This window comes from Oncorhynchus masou, chromosome 23 (assembly GCF_036934945.1).
Source record: "Oncorhynchus masou masou isolate Uvic2021 chromosome 23, UVic_Omas_1.1, whole genome shotgun sequence".
Lineage (NCBI taxonomy): Eukaryota > Metazoa > Chordata > Actinopteri > Salmoniformes > Salmonidae > Oncorhynchus > Oncorhynchus masou.
The window spans coordinates 59,822,676-59,845,790 of NC_088234.1; the positions used below are offsets into that span (position 1 = coordinate 59,822,676).

The 23,115-nt window shown below is 43.9% G+C and overlaps 1 pseudogene; it reads right to left on the minus strand.

Annotated features, from left to right (window-relative positions):
• Positions 1–4,306: 4,306 nt before the first annotated feature.
• Positions 4,307–23,115, minus strand: part of LOC135511136 (mitogen-activated protein kinase kinase kinase kinase 3-like) — a 91,315-nt pseudogene continuing 72,506 nt past the window's right edge.

The following is a 23,115-nucleotide window of genomic DNA, read 5'->3' on the forward strand; positions in this document are numbered from 1 at the left end:
CAATTAAACAACATAAGAAAAGTCCACGTTGTAATCAATAGTCGCTATACCACATGTTAACCAACCAATAACGTATTTCTGAAAAACTCACAAATCATATTGCCTGCTTAGCAATTACTCCCCTTTGAAAAATATAGGTACTTATCTACAATGCTTGCAAACCATAAAATGTGAAACAGATTCAACATTTCCATCATATTTCTGTACGACAGACAACAGCCTTCAGTTCCTTCTTTTAATGTGTTAACCAGTTTCATAAATCTGTTACACATTTGAAACAAAATATAGGCAATTATACAGTATGTAAAACCAACCTATTTTATTTTACAGTATATACATGTAATAATGTGCATTGCAATATGAAAATGATAATGCAGCATAAAGGAAGTTAGTTTGTCCATAATCATTACACATGTTTACTGTGTAAATTAAAACCAACATGAATTTTGTAGTGTTTTAACTTGTTTCCTTCTACACAACTCGTTTCCTTTTGTTCTAACACGAGGTAGAGACACCCAACAAATTTTGGCCATAAATTGAGAACACATTTTGGCATTACATAAAAACATGTAACATTCATATTTTTGAAACATCTTCACTGAGCCCTACAGTAAGGAATGTTTAGTTCTGGCCATTTGACTATAGTGTATATGATCGATATTGACATTGAGAATTACAACATGATGAAACCCTGGTGATTAAAACAACAGCATCACTGGAGCCTGTTTTGGTATTTCACCTTTGACATTACACCCTCCACGATCTCAAAGTATTTCAAAACAAGTTCAGTGAGTGTTCTAGAATAACCTGACTTATCTAATGTAACCCCTGTGTCACAGCTTGTGAGAACATATGCATGTTTAAGTTTACACACACACATACAGTTACATACAACGTCACATTTCTTTTTTAAATATCTTTTTGTGCAGATTTTAACACCAGTGATTCCACAGTATTAAAAAAGCATACAACTAAGCTTAGAAGTAAGCCTGCAATTAAAACCGCTTGAAATGAATGTTCACCTCATAGAGTTACAACTGGAAGCTAAGAATGAAACTGTAGATCTCCCATTAGACATTTCTCAAAGCAAACCAGAAAGGAAGTTCCCACATCTGGGCTGACGATGCGTGCAGAATGACATTACCAGTATAGTGGTACTTCCTTGTTGCTCAGACTTAGCCAAACCTCAGAGAGGGGGCTTCAAATCCTGTCCCTGATCACATGATCAAAAAACAGGAAGTCCTTTTTAGTGCTCAAACTGTCCCCCCCCCGCACCACCCCTTAAAATCTTTATAACTGTACAGAATACCTATGCACACGTATCTACATGACCAGTCTTTAGTGTACAACCCCAGAGTAGCCAGGGTACCTTTCTGCAAAAAAATACTACATTTATATTTACAACAATTAAATACAGGTCAATTAAGCACTTGTGTGGTGTAAGCTGAGATGCTAGCAGTGGATGAAATCATATAGAAGTCACCCAGGTGTTTGTTACCTGCCACAATAAATAAAGGTGTTAAAGGAAGTAAAAGGCCATTTGGAAGCGGATGCTTGAAGGATCTGTCTTCTGTGAAGCTGAAGCAGTAGTGTCTATAGTCTGTCTGTCTACAGTGTGTCTATAGTCTGTCTACAGTGTGTCTATAGTCTGTCTGTCTATAGTCTGTCTACAGTGTGTCTATAGTCTGTCTGTCTATAGTCTGTCTACAGTGTGTCTATAGTCTGTCTGTCTATAGTAGTGTGTGTGTGTCTGTCTGTCTATAGTGTATATGTATATCTGTCTATAGTAGTGTGTGTGTGTCTGTCTATAGTAGTGCGTGTGTATCTGTCTGTCTATAGTAGTGTGCGTGTATCTGTCTGTCTATAGTAGTGTGTGTGTGACTGTCTATAGTAGTGTGTGTGTGTGTCTGTCTGTCTATAGTAGTGTGTGTGTCTGCTGATAGTGGGTGTGTGTGTCTGTCTGTAGTGGGTGTGTCTGTCTATAGTGGGTGTGTCTGTCTGTCTCTGGCTTCTGTCTCTAGCGTCTGTCTGTCTCTAGTGTCTGTCTGTCTCTAGTTTCTGTGTCTGTCTGTCTGTCTGTCTCGAGTGTCTGTCTGTCTGTCTGTCTCGAGTGTCTGTCTGTCTGTCTCTAGTGTCTGTCTGTCTGTCTCTAGTGTCTGTCTGTCTGTCTCTAGTGTCTGTCTGTCTCTAGTGTCTGTCTGTCTGTCTCTAACGTCTGTCTGTCTGTCTCTAGTGTCTGTCTGTCTGTTTCTAGCGTGTCTGTCTGTCTCTAGCGTCTGTCTGTCTGTCTGTCTGTCTGTAGTGTCTGTCTGTCTGTCTCTAGCGTCTGTCTGTGTCTGTTTCTAGCGTGTCTGTCTGTCTCTAGCGTCTGTCTGTCTGTCTCTAGCGTCTGTCTGTCTGTCTCTAGTGTCTGTCTGTCTCTAGTGTCTGTCTGTCTCTCTGTCTGTCTCTAGCATCTGTCTGTCTGTCTCTAGCGTCTGTCTGTCTCTAGTGTCTGTCTGTCTGTCTCTAGTGTCTGTCTGTCTGCCTCTAGTGTCTGTCTGTCTGCCTCTAGTGTCTGTCTGTCTGCCTCTAGTGTCTGTCTGTCTGCCTCTAGCGTCTGTCTGTCTGAGTGTCTGTCTCTAGTGTCTGTCTGTCTGAGTGTCTATCTCTAGTGTCTGTCTGTCTGAGTGTCTGTCTCTAGTGTCTGTCTGTCTGAGTGTCTGTCTGTCTGAGTGTCTGTCTCTAGTGTCTGTCTGTCTGTCTCTAGTGTCTGTCTGTCTGAGTGGCTGTCTCTAGTGTCTGTCTGTCTGTCTCTAGTGTCTGTCTGTCTCTAGTGTCTGTCTGTCTGAGCGTCTGTCTGTCTGCCTCTAGTGTCTGTCTGTCTGCGTGTCTGTCTCTAGTGTCTGTCTGTCTGAGTGTCTGTCTCGAGTGTCTGTCTGTCTGTCTGTCTGTAGTGTCTGTCTCTAGTGGCTGTCTGTCTCTAGTGTCTGTCTGTCTGAGTGTCTGTCTCTAGTGTCTGTCTGAGTGTCTGTCTCTAGTGTCTGTCTGTCTGAGTGTCTGTCTCTAGTGTCTCTAGTGTCTGTCTGTCTGAGTGTCTGTCTCTAGTGTCTGTCTGTCTCTAGTGTCTGTCTGCCTCTAGTGTCTGTCTGCCTCTAGTGTCTGTCTGCCTCTAGTGTCTGTATGTCTGTCTCTAGTGTCTGTCTGTCTCTAGTGTTTGTCTGTCTGTCTCTAGTGTTTGTCTGTCTGTCTGAGTGTCTGTCTGCCTCTAGTGTCTGTCTGCCTCTAGTGTCTGTCTGCCTCTAGTGTCTGAGTGTCTGCCTCTAGTGGCTGAGTGTCTGCCTCTAGCGTCTGCCTCTAGCGTCTGTCTGTCTGTCTGTCTCTAGCGTCTGTCTGTCTCTAGCGTCTGTCTGTCTGTCTCTAGCGTCTGTCTGTCTGTCTCTAGCATCTGTCTGTCTGTCTCTAGCATATGTCTGTCTGTCTCTAGTGTCTGTCTGTCTGTCTATCTCTAGTGTCTGTCTGTCTCTAGTGTCCGTCTGTCTGTCTCTAGTGTCTGTCTGTCTGTCTCTAGTGTCTGTCTGTCTGTAGCGTCTGTCTGTCTCTAGCGTCTGTCTGTCTGTCTGTCTCTAGCGTCTGTCTCTAGTGTCTGTCTGTCTGTCTGTCTCTAGTGTCTGTCTGTCTCTAGTGTCTGTCTGTCTGTCTGTAGTGTCTGTCTGTCTGTCTGTCTGTCTGTCTGTAGTGTCTGTATGTCTGTATGTCTCTAGTGTCTGTCTGTCTGTCTCAAGTGTCTGTCTGTCTGTCTGTCTGTCTGTCTGTAGTGTCTGTATGTCTCTAGTGTCTGTATGTCTCTAGTGTATGTAGTGTCTGTAGTGTCTGTAGTGTCTGTAGTGTCTGTAGTGTCTGTAGTGTCTGTCGTGTCTGTGTCTGTAGTGTCTGTGTCTGTAGTGTCTGTGTCTGTAGTGTCTGTAGTGTCTGTGTCTGTAGTGTCTGTGTCTGTCGTGTCTGTGTCTGTCGTGTCTGTGTCTGTCGTGTCTCTAGTGTCTGTAGTGTCTGTCGTGTCCGTGTCTGTCGTGTCTGTGTCTGTCGTGTCTGTGTCTGTAGTGTCTGTGTCTGTCGTGTCTGTCTGTAGTGTCTGTCGTGTCTGTAGTGTCTGTCGTGTCTGTCGTGTCTGTGTCTGTAGTGTCTGTGTCTGTAGTGTCTGTGTCTGTATGTCTCTAGTGTATGTAGTGTCTGTCGTGTCTGTGTCTGTCGTGTCTGTGTCTGTAGTGTCTGTGTCTGTAGTGTCTGTAGTGTCTGTCGTGTCTGTGTCTGTAGTGTCTGTAGTGCCTGTGTCTGTCGTGTCTGTGTCTGTCGTGTCTGTGTCTGTAGTGTCTGTGTCTGTAGTGTCTGTAGTGTCTGTAGTGACTTGTGTAACCCAGGGTGCTGTGCGGTTTGATCAGTAGCTGTTCTCGTGTCCAGCCAGGATGTAGAGGTTGCTCGGTGCTGTGGGGTTGTCTGTTGGCCTGCTTTCCAGCACCACCACTCTGAAACACAGTGGGGGCAAGTTCAGCTCAGACTCACACTGTGAAAGTATATGGTCCTAGAGGGGACCAGGGGGTTAAGGATGTAAGCCTCACACACAGAAAAAACTCTTTCACACCAACAGACCCCACACCCCCCAACACACACCAGATCCTACTTATAGCATACTCAAGCCCCATAGACAAATTCCATCATGTGAATAGGGTCAACGTGCTGTAGCAAAGTAGTTACTGACCCAAGAAAACAGAAAACCAACCCACACACTCATACAGGCAGAATGAAAACAAGGGTCCCCACAGGGGACATCCATAGATCAGAGAGTCTGTAGGCTAGACGAGACCTGGTGTGACCCAGGGAGAAGTGAGTATACCTGGGCAGACTGGCGGCTCCCTCCTGCCCTGAACTGTCGTGCTGAGAGTTTCTTCATTCACAAAATCAAACAAGCAATTAAGAGACAAGCAAGCATGCATACAACCAACAACTAACACAACCAACACCAAAGACTTCAGGCGATCAGGGTTCTATACTACTGAAGCAAGTAATTTGAAAACAAACTGGGCATCATGACGACATCCATGTTAATGTTATCGCCAATGTAAAAGTGAAATATCTAAAAGAGAAAAATGTCAAAAAAATATAATTGCGAGTGTAAAAGTGAAAGGGGTCAAAGTATGTAAGTCTGTGTGTGTGTGTGTGTGTGTGTGTCAGGTAAGGTGACCTTGAGCATTTTGGGCCCTCTTACAGTACTCACCTGTCAGATCCCAGCAGTCTGAAGATCCGTGTGTTATCAGAGATCTCTTGGGTGATCTGGGTGCCGACAGACAAAGTATCATTTAAGATCATATTGAAACACATACAACAGGATCATTGTTGTTATAAACAGGACCGGGACATGACAGAGGAAAGTCACCCTCTAGTGTACACAAACAAACCACTCCTCTCAGACAGCCACCCACTTACACGTCCTCCACTTACCTCATTGGTCTTGAAACTCCTCCCTTGCATACCATGCCTCCAAAACGCCAGAACGCTATCTTGGAGACACACTGCAAAGACGCGTGGATGTTACACTGACCACAAAAAGCACAGATACGAGCTGAGAAATGCTTCACATGAAAAACATTCTTAGGACATCGAATTATCTTTCTGCGTAGACGTACACACAGATGGAAAAATATGTCTTCAGCACCACAGGACCCAGTCTTTGGGTATAGTGCAGTCTATAGTACAGTGTGTGTCTATAGTACAGTGTGTGTCTATAGTACAGTGTGTGTCTATAGTACAGTGTGTGTCTATAGTATAGTGCAGTCTATAGTACAGTGTGTGTCTATAGTACAGTGTGTGTCTATAGTACAGTGTGTGTCTATAGTACAGTGTGTGTCTATAGTATAGTGCAGTCTATAGTACAGTGTGTGTCTATAGTACAGTGTGTGTCTATAGTACAGTGTGTGTCTATAGTACAGTGTGTGTCTATAGTACAGTGTGTGTCTATAGTATAGTGTGTGTCTATAGTACAGTGTGTGTCTATAGTACAGTGTGTGTCTATAGTACAGTGTGTGTCTATAGTACAGTGTTTCTGTCTATATTATAGGGTGTGTCTATAGTACAGTGTGTGTCTATAGTACAGTGTGTGTCTATAGTACAGTGTGTGTCTATAGTATAGTGTGTGTCTATAGTACAGTGTGTGTCTATAGTACAGTGTGTGTCTATAGTATAGTGTGTGTCTATAGTACAGTGTGTGTCTATAGTACAGTGTGTGTCTATAGTACAGTGTGTGTCTATAGTACAGTGTGTCTGTCTATATTATAGTGCAGTCTATAGTATAGGGTGTGTCTATAGTACTGTGTGTGTCTATAGTACAGTGTGTGTCTATAGTACAGTGTGTCTGTCTATATTATAGTGCAGTCTATAGTACAGTGTGTGTCTATAGTACAGTGTGTGTCTATAGTATAGTGTGTGTCTATAGTATAGTGTGTGTCTATAGTACAGTGTGTGTCTATAGTACAGTGTGTGGATATAGTATAGTGTGTGTCTATAGTACAGTGTGTGTCTATAGTACAGTGTGTGTCTATAGTACAGTGTGTGTCTATAGTATAGTGTGTGTCTATAGTACAGTGTGTGTCTATAGTATAGGGTGTGTCTATAGTATAGTGCAGTCTATAGTACAGTGTGTGTCTATAGTACAGTGTGTGTCTATAGTACAGTGTGTGTCTATAGTATAGGGTGTGTCTATAGTACAGTGCAGTCTATAGTACAGTGTGTGTCTATAGTACAGTGTGTGTCTATAGTACAGTGTGTGTCTATAGTATAGTGTGTGTCTATAGTACAGTGTGTGTCTATAGTATAGGGTGTGTCTATAGTATAGGGTGTGTCTATAGTACAGTGTCTGTCTATAGTATAGTGTGTGTCTATAGTATAGTGTGTGTCTATAGTACAGGGTGTGTCTATAGTATAGGGTGTGTCTATAGTACAGTGTGTGTCTATAGTACAGTGTGTGTCTATAGTACAGTGTGTGTCTATAGTATAGTGTGTGTCTATAGTATAGGGTGTGTCTATAGTACAGTGTGTGTCTATAGTACAGTGTGTGTCTATAGTACAGTGTGTGTCTATAGTATAGTGCGTGTCTATAGTACAGTGTGTGTCTATAGTACAGTGTGTGTCTATAGTACAGTGTGTGTCTATAGTACAGTGTGTGTCTATAGTATAGGGTGTGTCTATAGTATAGTGCAGTCTATAGTACAGTGTGTGTCTATAGTACAGTGTGTGTCTATAGTATAGTGTGTGTCTATAGTACAGTGTGTGTCTATAGTATAGTGTGTGTCTATAGTATAGTGTGTGTCTATAGTATAGTGTGTGTCTATAGTACAGTGTGTGTCTATAGTATAGTGCAGTCTATAGTACAGTGTGTGTCTATAGTACAGTGTGTGTCTATAGTACAGTGTGTGTCTATAGTACAGTGTGTGTCTATAGTACAGTGTGTGTCTATAGTACAGTGTGTGTCTATAGTATAGTGCGTGTCTATAGTACAGTGTGTGTCTATAGTACAGTGTGTGTCTATAGTATAGGGTGTGTCTATAGTACAGTGTGTGTCTATAGTACAGTGTGTGTCTATAGTACAGTGTGTGTCTATAGTATAGTGTGTGTCTATAGTATAGGGTGTGTCTATAGTACAGTGTGTGTCTATAGTACAGTGTGTGTCTATAGTACAGTGTGTGTCTATAGTACAGTGTGTGTCTATAGTATAGGGTGTGTCTATAGTATAGTGCGTGTCTATAGTACAGTGTGTGTCTATAGTACAGTGTGTGTCTATAGTACAGTGTGTGTCTATAGTACAGTGTGTGTCTATAGTACAGTGTGTGTCTATAGTACAGTGTGTGTCTATAGTATAGTGTGTGTCTATAGTATAGTGTGTGTCTATAGTACAGTGTGTGTCTATAGTACAGTGTGTGTCTATAGTACAGTGTGTGTCTATAGTACAGTGTGTGTCTATAGTACAGTGTGTGTCTATAGTACAGTGTGTGTCTATAGTATAGTGTGTGTCTATAGTATAGTGTGTGTCTATAGTACAGTGTGTGTCTATAGTACAGTGTGTGTCTATAGTACAGTGTGTGTCTATAGTATAGTGCAGTCTATAGTACAGTGTGTGTCTATATTACAGTGTGTGTCTATAGTACAGTGTGTGTCTATAGTATAGTGCAGTCTATAGTACAGTGTGTGTCTATAGTACAGTGTGTGTCTATAGTATAGTGTGTGTCTATAGTACAGTGTGTGTCTATAGTACAGTGTGTGTCTATAGTATAGGGTGTGTCTATAGTACAGTGCAGTCTATAGTACAGTGTGTGTCTATAGTACAGTGTATGTCTATAGTATAGGGTGTGTCTATAGTATAGGGTGTGTCTATAGTATAGGGTGTGTCTATAGTACAGTGTGTGTCTATAGTACAGTGCGTGTCTATAGTACAGTGTGTGTCTATAGTATAGTGTGTGTCTATAGTACAGTGTGTGTCTATAGTATAGGGTGTGTCTATAGTATAGGGTGTGTCTATAGTATAGTGTGTGTCTATAGTATAGTGTGTCTGTCTATAGTATAGTGCAGTCTATAGTACAGTGTGTGTCTATAGTATAGGGTGTGTCTATAGTATAGTGTGTGTCTATAGTATAGTGTGTCTGTCTATAGTATAGTGCAGTCTATAGTACAGTGTGTGTCTATAGTATAGTGTGTGTCTATAGTATAGGGTGTGTCTATAGTATAGTGTGTGTCTATAGTATAGTGTGTCTGTCTATAGTATAGTGCAGTCTATAGTACAGTGTGTGTCTATAGTACAGTGTGTGTCTATAGTATAGGGTGTGTCTATAGTATAGTGTGTGTCTATAGTACAGTGTGTGTCTATAGTACAGGGTGTGTCTATAGTATAGGGTGTGTCTATAGTATAGTGCAGTCTATAGTACAGTGTGTGTCTATAGTATAGTGTGTGTCTATAATATAGTGTGTCTGTCTATAGTATAGTGCAGTCTATAGTACAGTGTGTGTCTATAGTACAGTGTGTGTCTATAGTATAGTGTGTCTGTGTCTGTCTCTAGTGTCTGTCTGTCTGTCTGTCTGTCTCTAGTGTCTGTCTGTCTGTCTCTAGTGTCTGTCTGTCTGTCTGTCTGTCTGTCTGTCTCTAGTGTCTGTCTGTCTGTCTCTAGCGTCTAGAGAAGTGTGAATGCCGTGGTTATGGAAACGTACCTATCGCCTCGATCTGGAAGTTAAACGTCAGCTCAGCAGATAACTTCCTGCTTGACTTCAACCGTCCCTGTAGGTTCACGATCTTTATACACCCTGAGCAGAGAAAATAGTTAATGGTTTCATTTACTTATGCAGAAGCTGGAATTTCTCATTTGAGAATAAAATGATTATTTGGGTTAGTCAAGTTGTTGCCGGGAGGTAAAACTTACTGTCGAGACAAACTAATATGGTGTCCCTCTCCAACTGGGTGACGTGGATGACACACGTCTGGGGTGTATCTGAGGGGACAGAAAAACAACTCATTAGAAACAATCATCGCCCTAATGAAGACCATCATCATCGCTGCGACAACCACGTTCCACTGACCAGCCTCTGTGAACCAGGAGGATGTTGAGTTGGGGTTGACCGTTCCGAAGCGGACCACTTGGCTGAGCTCGGTGCCCTTGCTGACAGCCACACAGATGAGAGGGTACTGCTGCTCTGGTACCACCAGCATCTCAAACACCTCCAGAGGACAGGGCAGGGGGAAGTCGATGTTCTACAGGAGAGACCAAAGGAAATAAATTTAGCATGCCGTTACACACCTGAAATTCAAGCAATGTTCGCACGCTACTTTAGCCAATCTAATAAGCTGCCTGAACAGGACTGCATTTGGTTATCCAAGCCAGATAGGGTCCATTATATCCCATTAGTCATCCTCAGTCAATCTGCCCCAGAATGACCTGAACTGACCCAAACACTGACTGACCTTGATGAGCATGAACTTCTGCATGGGCTCCACCCACTCCAGCAGAACCACACTGGACTGGAACGCTCCACACAGGTACTTGTGACCGCTGTATGGGTTCCTCACTGCACACAAACAAACACATTCAAGGTCTCTCACAATCGGTTTTTGAACTCTGAGCTATACTCTATCAATATGTCTTGTCCATTATTCTGAACTATCCTCAACTTCTCTTATTTAATTGTACCTGTAAGTCAAGAATGTTGATAATATATGCCATTTAGCAGACGCGTTTATCCAAAGCGACTTCTGGTAGTGTGAGCACAGATTCGTAAGGGTGATCCACCTTCCTGAGCACTCACCTACACAGCACTTTTGGCAACCTTTTGTGTCTGGAATCTTATTAGATACGGCAAACTTCCTACAAGGATCAGAAGGGACAGAACTCAGTTTTATATGTATCCCGATAAACACCCAAAGTTCAAACCCAAATGAATGAAAATACTTCACATATCCTACCGTGGAATCATCTTGTCCGGGAGTTTGTGTGTAGGAATGGCCATGGGTAATTTCTGCATTTGCCGGGCATGCTCGAACAGACCAGCTACGTTATGAGAGTAGAGCTGGGAGGCTTTTCCTGAAGCAATAACAAAATATGATTTTCAGCTGGAGTTCTAAACCTTTAAAAAGGCAATTTATGACCCCAAAAATAAAATAAAAGGTCTGCTTCCAAAACACATCTTACAGGGCAAGATTATATTTTTGGGGAAAGGACAGACACCATTTAACCAGAGAAATCCCTGCCTCAATTTTCCAGAGTAAAAGTTTTGAAGTGCCTCTTAAATGTGTACCTTTATGGCAGAGAAATGTCAAAATGTCAGAGCAGCACATTACCCCTACTACTGCAAAACCATTCATAAATACAGAACAAACATCAAAGTAAGACACTATATGTCCAAGATAGTCTTACCAGATATAGAGAGCAAGCAGTTGTTCATAACATAAAGCCAAGTGCAACGCCGGGGAAAGAGCTGGGGACAGAAGGAGATTGAGAGCCAATGAAGATTTGATAACAACATTCACAATCCTCCATTGAGGAAAAAAAAAGCATTGTGAGCAAGATGTTTCTTCAACCAGAAGAGAAAAGAACAAACCTGCTCCATTGACGTCTCGTGCAGTTCATTCAGGTTCAAAGTGTAGATCCCCTCCTCAGCACCAAATATCAAATATTGGTCTGAAACAAAGACAAAACAAAGAGCCAATTAGTCATGTTAACGGGATACTTCAGGATTTTGACAACGAAGCCCTTTATCTACTTTCCCAGACATAGATGAACTCGTGTGTGCAGCTTAAAGGAAGTTTATGACGAGCATCAGCACAATTGCTAACTAGCGTCAGCGCAATGACTGGAAGCCCATGGTAACTGCTAGCATGCTAGTAGATACTAGAGACTTCCAGTCATTGTGCTAATGTTACTTAGCATTGACTCGCAAAAGTACCTCTAACTTCCTTCATACTGGATGCAGAAATCAAAACAGTATCCATGAGTTGGTACTCATCTGACTCTGGGGAAGTAGATAAAGTACTTCATTGCCAAAATCCTGAAGTACCCCTTTAATCAAAATCATCATCATGGCAATGATTCATCCAATAAGTCATAACAATAAAGCTGTAAAAAGTGACACCCAAGTCACTGATAGGCTACGTGGTTTTCCCAGTGTCCTACCTCTGGTGTCTGGGTTGATCCAGGATGTGGCACAGTGGATTTTCAACGGGCAGCCGTTGAACACCTTGGAGAAACAGGCCCCCATCTGAGGAACAAGAACGATGGCGGTTGGACAGTTAGAGGGAAGCCAAACACAATAGTAAACTTTTCTTGAAATGTCTTGTTTTGAAAGCTCCATTTTAGAGGTCAACACCATAGTTGACTTGGATTCATAATGTTTCAGTAAGTTGGCGTGTCTGTAAAGGCGGCATCATACTCACATGGACCTTGGGTGTGGGTGGGAGACCATTACTGATTGGCTTCTGAAAAGAGAGGGAGGAGATGCATACAGAGAGACACAGATAAGGTCAATGATCACTGGTCCACATTCGATTTAGATAAATGGTTTACTGGCTTTAATAATAATCAGTATGGTGATGCCCGAGTGTGAAAGTATGTATTGAAATGTCAGTGTTAATAAGGAGAGTGTAGGGATCTGGTGGCATTACGGGAATGTCCTTCTTGTCTTTCCGTATGGGGACACTAGGGGGCATGGTGGACTGCCTCTCTGCAGCACTGTCCTTCTCTCCATTCTGGTGAGAGCTCAATCCATTACCTGCAGCAGGAGACATGTTTATTACACTTACCTCGGTGAGTGTGTGCATGCCTCTGTGTGTGTGTGTGTGTGTGTGTGTGTGTGTGTGTGTGTGTGTGTGTGTGTGTGTGTGTGTGTGTGTGTGTGTGTGTGTGTGTGTGTGTGTGTGTGTGTGTGTGTGTGTGGTAGGTATTTCACACGTATGAGATTAAAGCGGCATTTACACAGGCAGTCTAATTCGGATCTTTAGCCCAATTGTAAGCAAAAGAGCAGTCTGAGGTCAAAAGACAAATGAGTGGAAAAAGCTCAGAATTGGGCTGCCTGAAGACAGTAGCTCAATGGTGTGAGTGTTCTACTGAGACGTACACACATATGCTAAAATCGAATTACTACTAGTCAGTATTAATGGAATATATTTGGTTAGGATTACAAGAGTGGGACATCTCTCAAACTAAATGATTAGATCATGCTAACACACTGAGCTGAGAGTTCCATTACATTTGGATTGATCATGGACAACATGTGATATCAACAATGGGAGAGAGGAGGCAGGAGATTGGTTACAGACAAAGTCACATGACTGCAGCAACACAACACTGCACTCAGAAAGTATTCAGAGCTCTTGACTTTTTCCACATTTTGTTACGTTACAGCCATATTCTAAAATGTATTAAATTGTCCCCCCCCCCCCCCCCCCCTCATCAACCTACACTGAATACCCTATAATGACAAAGCAAAAACTCTATTTTGGTATTTTTTGTGTGCAAATTTGTAAAAAATAAACTGAAAAATCACATTTACATAAGTATTCAGACCCTTACTCAGTACTTTGTTGAAGCACGTTTGGCAGCGATTACAGCCTCGAGTCTTCTTGGGTATGTCGCTACAAACTTGGCACACCTATATTTGGGGAGGTCTGTCAGGTTGGATGGAGAGTGTTGCTGCACAGATATTTTCAGGTCTCGCCAGAGATGTTAGATCGGGTTGAAGACTTGTCCCGAAGCCACTCCTACGTTGTCTTGGCTGTGTGCTTTGGGTCGTTGTCCTGTTGGAAGGTGAATCTTCGCCCCAGTCTGATGTCCTGAGCGCTCTGCAGCAGGTTTTCTCTGTACTTTGCTCCGTTCATCTTTGCCTCGATCGTTATTAGTTTCCCAGTCCCTGCCACTGAAAAACATCCCCACAGCATGATGCTGCCACCACCATACATCACCGTAGGGATGGTGCCTGGTTAACTCCAGACGTGACACTTGGCATTCAGGCTAAACAGTTCAATCTTGCCTTTAGGTGCTTTTAGTCAAACTCGAAGCGGGCTGTCATGTGCCTTTTACTGAGGAGTGGCTTCCATCTGGCCACTCTGCCACAAAGGCCTGATTGGTGAGCTGCTGCAGAGATAGAAGAACCTTCCAGAAGGACAACCATCTCTACAGAGAAACTCTGGAGCTCTGTCAGAGTGTCCATCGGGTTCTTGGTCACCTCCTGACCAAGGCCCTTCTCCCTTGATTGCTCAGTTTGACCGGTGGCCAGCTCTTGGAATAGTCTTGGTGGTTCCAAACTTCTTCCATTTAAGAATGGAGGCCACTGTGTTCTTGGGGTCCTTCAATGGTGCAGACATTTTTTGGTACCCTTCCCCAGATATGTGCCTCGGCACAATCCTGTCTAGGAGCTCTATGGACATGGCTTGGTTTCTGCTCTGACATGCACTGTCAACTATGGGGCCTTTATATAGACAGGTGTGTGCCTTTACAAATCATGTCCAATCAATTGAATTTACCACAGGTGGACTCAAATCAAGTTGTAGAAACATCAAGGATGATCAATGTAAACAGGATGCAGCTGAGCTAAATTTCGAGTCTCATAGCAAAGGGTCTGAATACTTAAATAAGGTATCTTTTTAACAAATTTGCAAACATTTCTAAAAACCTGTTTTCGCTTTGTCATTATGGGGTATTGTGTGTAGCCTGCTGAGGATTTTTATTTTATTTAATAAATTTAATACAGTCTGTAACGTAACAAAATGTGGAAAAGGACAAGGGGTCTGAATACTTTCCGAAGGAACTGTATACATCCATAGACAGAGAGACAGACAGACAGAGGAAAGGGGGAGGGAGGGAGAGAGAGAAGTTGCGAGACACTACAGACGCTGATTGATGGGACTAACAACCAATCAGGGAGGAGTGACGTCTACGGGGCTACCAATCGGCCGGCCTTACTCTCTTCTTCCTCCTCCTCCTCCTCCTCCAACACATCTTCCAACTCCTCTTCCGTGTGTGGGGCATGAAGCCACTCCCAGAAATGCCTAAAGCTCCCAGCATCATTCCCCTCGGGGTCTGAGCCAGCCTGGCTCTGTGTACTCTCGTTACCTAGGCTACTGCGTCTGTGGGGGGGCAGGCGTGGGGGTGGAGGGCGGGGGGGTACATTTGAGGCGGGTCGGGCGGGGCTCTCGGGTACGGGGCAGCGCTTGATGGTCCCCTCCGCCTACATCATCATCTCCCTGGGACGGGCTCTCCTGGGGCGGACAGATAGATTTGGGCTGGAGGGAGAGTGGGACAAAATGGAGAGAGGAGACACAGAGTAAGAGAGACAAAGACAGCAGAAAGGTAGACAATCTCTAGAGGTTGATTAATGCTTGCCCTTTTATTCCTAATTTGTCAAGCTCTGCTGCCCATCTTACAAATGTAATGTCAATAGTTTGAATTAGCTTTGAGAGAAAATATTGATGTATGCAATACTGATTTTTGCTCGAGGGTACTTTCCACTAAATAGTAGTCTTGGTTGTTTGATCGTGCTCCAAAATGCTGCATGCTGTATGATATATGCTGGTGGTCCTACCTTGGGGGGAAGTGGGGGTGGGACTTTCGGCCTCATGATGGTACTGTGTTTGCTAGAGGGAAAGAGATTGAGGTAGGGTTAGTTTTGTAAGACAGTGACGAGATTCAGAAGGTTCCACATATTGACAGTTATAAAACAATGTTGTCACAATAAGTGTTAACACAGAATGACAGACAGTGACAGACTATCACTAACAACATGGTCTCCTATCACAACACAGTGTTAGACAACTAAGTAACACAACGTAGTTTTAGACAACAGGGCAGTTGTGGGTAAAGACAACAAAGGTCTGTCAACCCCCGAAAACACCATAAGACAACTGACACACAAGATGTTAGCATTCCCTTGAACAGGATATCCCAAAAGCCCAGTCAATGTAATGTGTATGTACAGTATGATCCAATCAGATACCACTCAATCATGACGGACATAGACATGGCATCAATCAGAGAACACTATCAACCCCTCAATCACTACAGACACAGACATGGCACCAATCAAAATGAGTCACAAGATCAACGTCACCATGAGAGAACACAAGCCAAGTAGCACTGGGTTAAACCAGAGGGTTGGGGATTGGATGGACCCCAAGACAACCATGTCAACAGTAAGGGTACAAGCAGCGAGAACCCACATTGGAAACAGACGGCAAACAGGCGGTATGAACACACACTGAGATCAGCAAGCATGGAAGCAGGTGTCACAGAATGATGAACACACACGAAGAAACAGATAAGGAACGGCAGGGGTCAGGGGTTACGGCAACGCACAGTCTGACCATAGAACCCAAACATGACAACAATCACATTCATTATCTCATAGATGGAAGACGATGCACAGTCAGCTAGACTGCTTAGAGGAAACAACATTAAACGTGTCAGAAACTTTTAGATAGTTTTGCTCTACTGCGTTAATGAACAAAACCCAAGTCTAAGTCCGAAGATCAAACTCCACTGTGGGAGGAAACAGGGAGGAGGCGCAGAGATGGACGGAGAGGTGTTTTTGGCCAGGGAGGGAGCACAGGAGGGCACTAAAGGCACAGCACGGGCGTGTATTGGAATGCAGCATGAAGATGTGTGAATGAAACTGGAAGAGGTAGCCTCCTTCCTCCTCAGAGAGGGCGAATGGACTAAAACACGAGAAGGACTTACAGCTGAGTTTCATCATAATCAGTCTCCAAATGTGACCTGTGGAGATTGGGGGGGGGACACTCAGCAAGGCAAAGAGTCCAAATGACCCCTGAGGAGATGTCGCTAGATTGGGGGGACTCTCAGCAAGGCAAAGAGTCCATATGACCCCTGAGGAGATGTCGCTAGATTGGGGGGGGGACTCACAGCAAGGCAAAGAGTCCATATGACCCCTGAGGAGATGTCGCTAGATTGGGGGGGGACTCACAGCAAGGCAAAGAGTCCATATGACCCCTGAGGAGATGTCGCTAGATTGGGGGGGGGGGGACTCACAGCAAGGCAAAGAGTCCATATGACCCCTGAGGAGATGTAGCTAGATTGGGGGGGACTCACAGCAAGGCAAAGAGTCCATATGACCCCTGAGGAGATGTAGCTAGATTGGGGGGGGGGGGGACTCTCAGCAAGGCAAAGAGGCCAAGAGGCAAAATGAAGCTGCTCTCCTCTTTCACCCACTGGGAGGAGACACTGAGACAAGGGGAAATTAACTCAACTACACGACTAGGGTAACATAATGACACTTAAACTACATAAAGGTACAGCATAACTAAAGAACTACATTGCTATATAATTAAACCAAATAGGAATATATGTCTTACTAAACCTTAATACTATATTTTGCTAATTTTACATGTAGGGCTGGGGGATTTCAATATAGACTATGTAACTAGATAAGGCTTATACTAAGTAATTAAGTCAGTGTATAAGTCATGCTTTGTTGAAGCTCACAGTGTCAGGTGATCTTACAGGGCAGCCTGCACTGACTAAGCATTGAACAACAATGGACACAACATAATCAAGCCATAACGCAGCAGTCAGAGCAGATACATTTAGCTTGACACTGATTGGCTGGATTATTCCTGCATTAACACTGATTGGCTGCTGGGGTGGGCATGGTTAGGGCGCGTCAGTAAATCAAAAACCAGAGCAGTTGCAGGTGGAGTCCTGTGGGGCGTGGCCTAACTCACCTCTGCTTAAGCTCCTCCTCCACTGATTTGAGAAGACTCCTGCCAAGTAACGAGTGAAACGAACGAAGGAGAAGTTAAAAATGAAGGACAAAAAGTGTCAACTCAGTGACAGAATCGCACATGACATGATGAGTAAAGGTGTTATTTCTCAGAGGGGGGTTCTGACCTAATTTAACACAACATTTTTTCATGCTACAGGGCAAAAACCCATGGAAACCGCAGAGAAGATTAATTCAGCGGACTTGAGTGTGATAGTGTGTGAGTTTCATCCCAGCTGAGATGACGTCATAACCCATTGAATATTTACCTTAGCCACTCAAAGTTGTACACTCCCCCGGGATGTGTGAAGCTGCCAGGTCAGCTATGTGTAAGCAACAGTGTGTTTGTGTATGCACGTGGGTGTGCATGAGAGAACATTACAATATGAATCCTATGTGGCTGTCCAGTGGGAGAAGGAATGTGGACATCAATTGTTCAGTAATCAGGCTTTTTCAATAATCCTTGTCTGATTTATCCTATACACTGAAAACACACCATCTATCAATCCATCCCATCCTGCTATGGAGCAGATCATTCTAGGTTTAAGCAGCAGCGAGTCTGTCTATGTTATTACACCCCCCCTTACAGGGCACTTCTTCTGAGCTGAGTTCCAGGAAAGGTGTCATGAATAAATGATCAGACGCATCAGATGCCTTCCTCTCTACAGGAAGTCACCTCTCAGCACCACACCACCATCTGCTCGGGCTAATCTCTACACAGATAAAACCGGAGGACAGGAGCGGGGGAGGAAGGGAGAGCGGGGGAGGTGAGGACAAGAGAAGGTGAAGAAGAGAGGAGAGCTGGAGAGGCATAGAGAAGAGATAAAGGAGAGGAAAGACGATCAAGCTTAGGGAAGGGACAGGAAGAACAGAGGATGAAAGGTGGAGGAAGAGGAGGAGAAACCCAGAAAGAGTGACTTACTTGTTCCCTCCCACCAGGCTTGGAGATTCCTGTCCATAGTCCCGTTGAAGATCCTAGAAGGAGGCATATCACAATTACAGGACTGTTTCTGAAACACGACGACACACAGTCAATGTGGAAAGGCACCATGGCTGAGGTTACCTACTTTACAGCATCAACTATATTAAGAGCTGAGACACATGCATTCACACAACACCTACAACCACTAAGAGATCGTGTGGAGAGAGACGAGGCTGAGTGTGGTGTAACCTCAATGACTCCCTGGTCACACTGGTGACACTATTGAACAGGCCATCCAGGACGTTACAGGACCTTGACTCCGTGAGAATAACCTCAGGGGCTGGCAAGGCTGATGACACTATAGGTCAGAGGTCACCACTGCAGTGGTGCTTAGAGAAAAAACACTGAAATATGATAGTTTCTAATTATGAAAGATGTTTCTAATAGGCATGTGCGATATAAGTAAAGGGATATGACAGCATTTTGCACTATGGAACACACACACACAGATGAGTATGTTATGTGAGTGATATGAATGGAAAATATACTGTATAGAGGTATCTCAGCAGAATTAGCTGCAACGGTATGGGCGAAGGGTGACGTGTGTGTGTGTGTGCTGCATCAATGTGATTGACTTTACTGAACAGTATCATTACGGGTAGGGATGCACATTTTGGGACATATTCAGAGGTGGAAACTTTCCGTGGGAATTAATGGGAATATATGGGAATTAACACAAATGAATATTAATATCATTTAAATGTAGATGTTTTTTGCATTGGATATATTTACCATATCATATGGAGACAGAAATAAACCTTTTACCTTATCATGAGTAGACATAATTGCAAATGATTAAATCCTTCCAATAGAAAAAAAAAAAAATTAATTGACCATTAAATGAGTTGACTCTTCACATGGGATGATTTCACTGAACGACAAAAGAAAGGGAATATTGAATGATCCCCAATGATCCATCGCATCTCCCAAAAACGTTTTCAACATACATCTGTAAAATGAAACAAAGCTTTGGTTGTCTTCCTCTCAGACTTCCATGTCTTCTCCCTGGACCTCCTTAATGTCCACCTCTTGAACATCAGACTCTTTTGGAGGATGATGGAGGCAACAGGGGAAAGAGCCTCAGATCCACAAAGTCCCTTCCTCCAGGTGGCTGATGAGATATGTTGGCACGACTGCCGTATTGCATCTCCATCCCAAAGCCCTTGCTTGGAAGTGTACTGCGCCAGACTGCCAAGAACCTTGCCCTCATCCAGGCCAAGGTGGCGAGACATGGTAGTGATGACATCATAGGCCTTGTTGATCTCTGCACCAGAAAGGATGCTCTTGGCAGCATACTTGGGGTCCAACATGAACGCTGCGGCGTGTATGGGCTTCAGGCAGAAGTCTTCAAGCTTTTTGATGTATTTCAGAACTGCAGTTTCCTCTGCTTGGAGCAACAGTGTAGTGGGCAGGGCAGTACGGATTTCTTCTCTTACATCTGCAAGCAGAGTCTGAACATCAGACAGGATGGCATTGTCTCCCTCAGTCCGTGTAATGGCTACTGCCATAGGTTTCAGGAGTTTTAGGCTTACCACTCTCTCCCAAAATACATCATCCAGGAGGATCCTGTCCATATCGGCGGACTGTGATATGGCCATTGCTTGGAGAGACACCTTCCACTCCAGGAGACTGTCAAAAATGATGATGACACCACCCCAACGGGTATTGCTGGCTAGCTTCAATGTGGTGCTCTTATTCTTCTCACTTTGCTTGGTGAGGTAGATTGCTGCTATAACTTCATGACCCTTCACATACCTAACCATTTCCTTGGCTCTCTTGTAGAGTATCCATTGTTTTAAGTGCCATGATGTCCTTGCAGATTCAATGCATGAGCAGCACAGCCAATGGGTGTGATGTGAGGATAGGACTCCTCCACTTTAGACCAAGCAGCCTTCATGTTCGCAGCATTGTCTGTCACCTGTGCAAATACCTCCTGTGGTCCAAGGTCATTGATGACGTCCTTCAGCTCATCTGCAATGCAGAGACCGGTGTGTCTGTTGTCCCTTGTGTCTGTGCTCTTGTAGAATACTGGTTGAGAGGTGGAGATGATGTAGTTAATTATTCCTTGCCCACGAATATTCGATCACCCATCAGAGATGATCGCATACAGTCTTCTTTCTTTATGATTTGCTTGACCTTCACATGAACTCTGTTGATCTATGCATCCAGCAAATGAGTAGATAAAGCATGTCTGGTTGGAGGGGTGTATGCTGGGCAAAGAACTTTCAGAAATCTCTTCCAATACACATTGCCTGTGAGCATCAGAGGTGAACCAGTTGCATAAACAGCAAGTAAGACATTCATCAGCATTTCTCTGACTACGTTCCTCCATTGAGTCAAAAAACATCTGATTCCAGGAGGACCATGAGCTGTTACTATCGATAAGGTGTCGGATTCATCATTTTCACCTCGAGTAGAAGTAGAGTGACTTCTGTCAGAGGTTGCTTGTTGTGAGCGCTGAGGGAACTTTATGAACTTGGCCAGATGATTCTGCATCTTTGTTGCATTCTTCACATATGATTTGGCACAATATTTGCAAACGTACACAGCTTTTCCTTCTACATTAGCTGCAGTGGAATGTCTCCACACATCAGATAGTGCCCGTGGCATTTTCCTGTCAAGATTATTTAAAAAATGAGTAAATAAAAATCAAAGACAATTCCATGTACAGATAAATAGTTAAGCAGTTAGATTAAACAACTCCTTTGTAAGATAAAAAAATGATGTAATTAAACATATGGAAACAGGTGAATTAACACTCCTCAGTTAGCAGGCTCAAGCAAGCTAAAATTCCAATTGGTAGCAAAAACTAACTAGCAGAAATTGTTAATAAGTTAGAAATGATTTAAAACACACTTTCCTGTAGGCTACTAGTAAGCAGTAATATTTGGCAGAAGGAGACAGGGGGGACTGGTAATGGCAACGGAGGGCTTGATCTGTTCCCGCTCTAATAGGCCATGGCCTCAGGGGTTCAAGTCAGTCACACAGGTTTTCCCTATGAGGAGGTTCATCTATCTCTCTGCTGTACAGAGACATCCCTCTCCCTACAGTACAGTCTTGGCCAAAAGTTGAGAATGACACAAATATTAATTTCCACAACGTTTGCTGCTTCAGTGTTAATGAGATATTTTGTCAGATGTTACTATGGAATACTGAAGTATAATAACAAGCATTTCATAAGTGTCAAAGGCTTTTATTGACAATTACATGAAGTTGATGCAAAGAGTCAATATTTGCAGTGTTTTTCAAGACCTCCGCAATCTGCCCTGGCATGCTGTCAATTAACTTCTGGGCCACATCCTGACTGATGGCAGCCCATTCTTGCATAATTATTGCTTGGAGTTTGTGGGTTTTTGTTTGTCCACCCGCCTCTTGAGGATTGACCACAAGTTCTCAATGGGATTAAGGTCTGGGGAGTTTCCTGGCCATGGACCCAAAATATCCATGTTTTCTTCCCTGAGCCACTTAGTTATCACTTTTGCCTTATAGCAAGGTGCTCCATCATGCTGGAAAAGGCATTGTTCATCACCAAACTGTTCCTGGGTGGTTGGGAGAAGTTGCTCTCGGAGGATGTGTTGGTACCATTCTTTATTCATGGCTGTGTTCTTTGGCAAAATTGTGAGTGAGCCCACTCCCTTGGCTGAGAAGCAACCCCACACATGAATGGTCTCAGGATGCTTTACTGTTGGCATGGCACAGGACTGATGGTAGCGCTCACCTTGTCTTCTCTGGACAAGCGATTTTCCAGATGCCCCAAACAATAGGAAAGGGCATTCATCAGAGAAAATGACTTTACCCCAGTCCTCAGCAGTCCAATCTCTGTACCTTTTGCAGAATATCAGTCTGTCCCTGATGTTTTTCGTGGAGATAATTGGCTTCTTTGCTGTCCTTCTTGACACCAGGCCATCCTCCAAAAGTCTTCACCTCACTGTGCGTGCAGATGCACTCACACCTGCCTGCTGCCATTCCTGAGCAAGCTCTGTACTGGTGGTGCCCCGATCCCGCACCTGAATCAACTTTAGGAAACGGTGCTGCTGCTTGCTGGACTTTCTTGGGCGCCCTGAAGCCTTCTTCACAACAATTGAACCGCTCTCCTTGAAGTTCTTGATGATCCGATAAATGGTTGATTTAGGTGCAATATCTGGCAGCAATATCCTTGCCTGTGAAGCCCTTTTTGTGCAAAGCAATGATGACGGCACGTGTTTCCTTGCAGGTAACCATGGATGAAAGAGGAAGAACAATGATGCCTCTCTCTCTATACAGTTTTTCCTCCATCCAACTCCCTCCACACCGTTTTCCCCCATCCCTCCATTCCTCTCCCTCTATACAGTTTTCCCCATCCCTCCATTCCTCTCCCTCCATACAGTTTTCCCCCATCCCTCCATTCCTCTCCCTCCATACAGTTTTCCCACATCCCTCCATTCCTCTCTTTCCATGCAGTTTTCCCCCATCCCTCCATTCCTCTCCCTCTATATAGTTTTCCCCCATCCCTCCATTCCTCTCCCTCTATATAGTTTTCCCCCATCCCTCCATTCCTCTCCCTCTATATAGTTTTCCCCCATCCCTCCATTCCTCTCCCTCCATACAGTTTTCCCCATCCCTCCAGTCCTCTCCCCCATCCCTCCATTCCTCTCCCTCCATACAGTTTTCCCCCATCCCTCCATTCCTCTCCCTCTATATAGTTTTCCCCATCCCTCCATTCCTCTCCCTCTATATAGTTGTCCCCATCCCTCCATTCCTCTCTTTCCATACAGTTTTTCCCCATCCCTCCATTCCTCTCCCTCTATATAGTTTTCCCCATCCCTCCATTCCTCTCCCTCTATATAGTTTCCCCCCATCCCTCCATTCCTCTCCCTCTA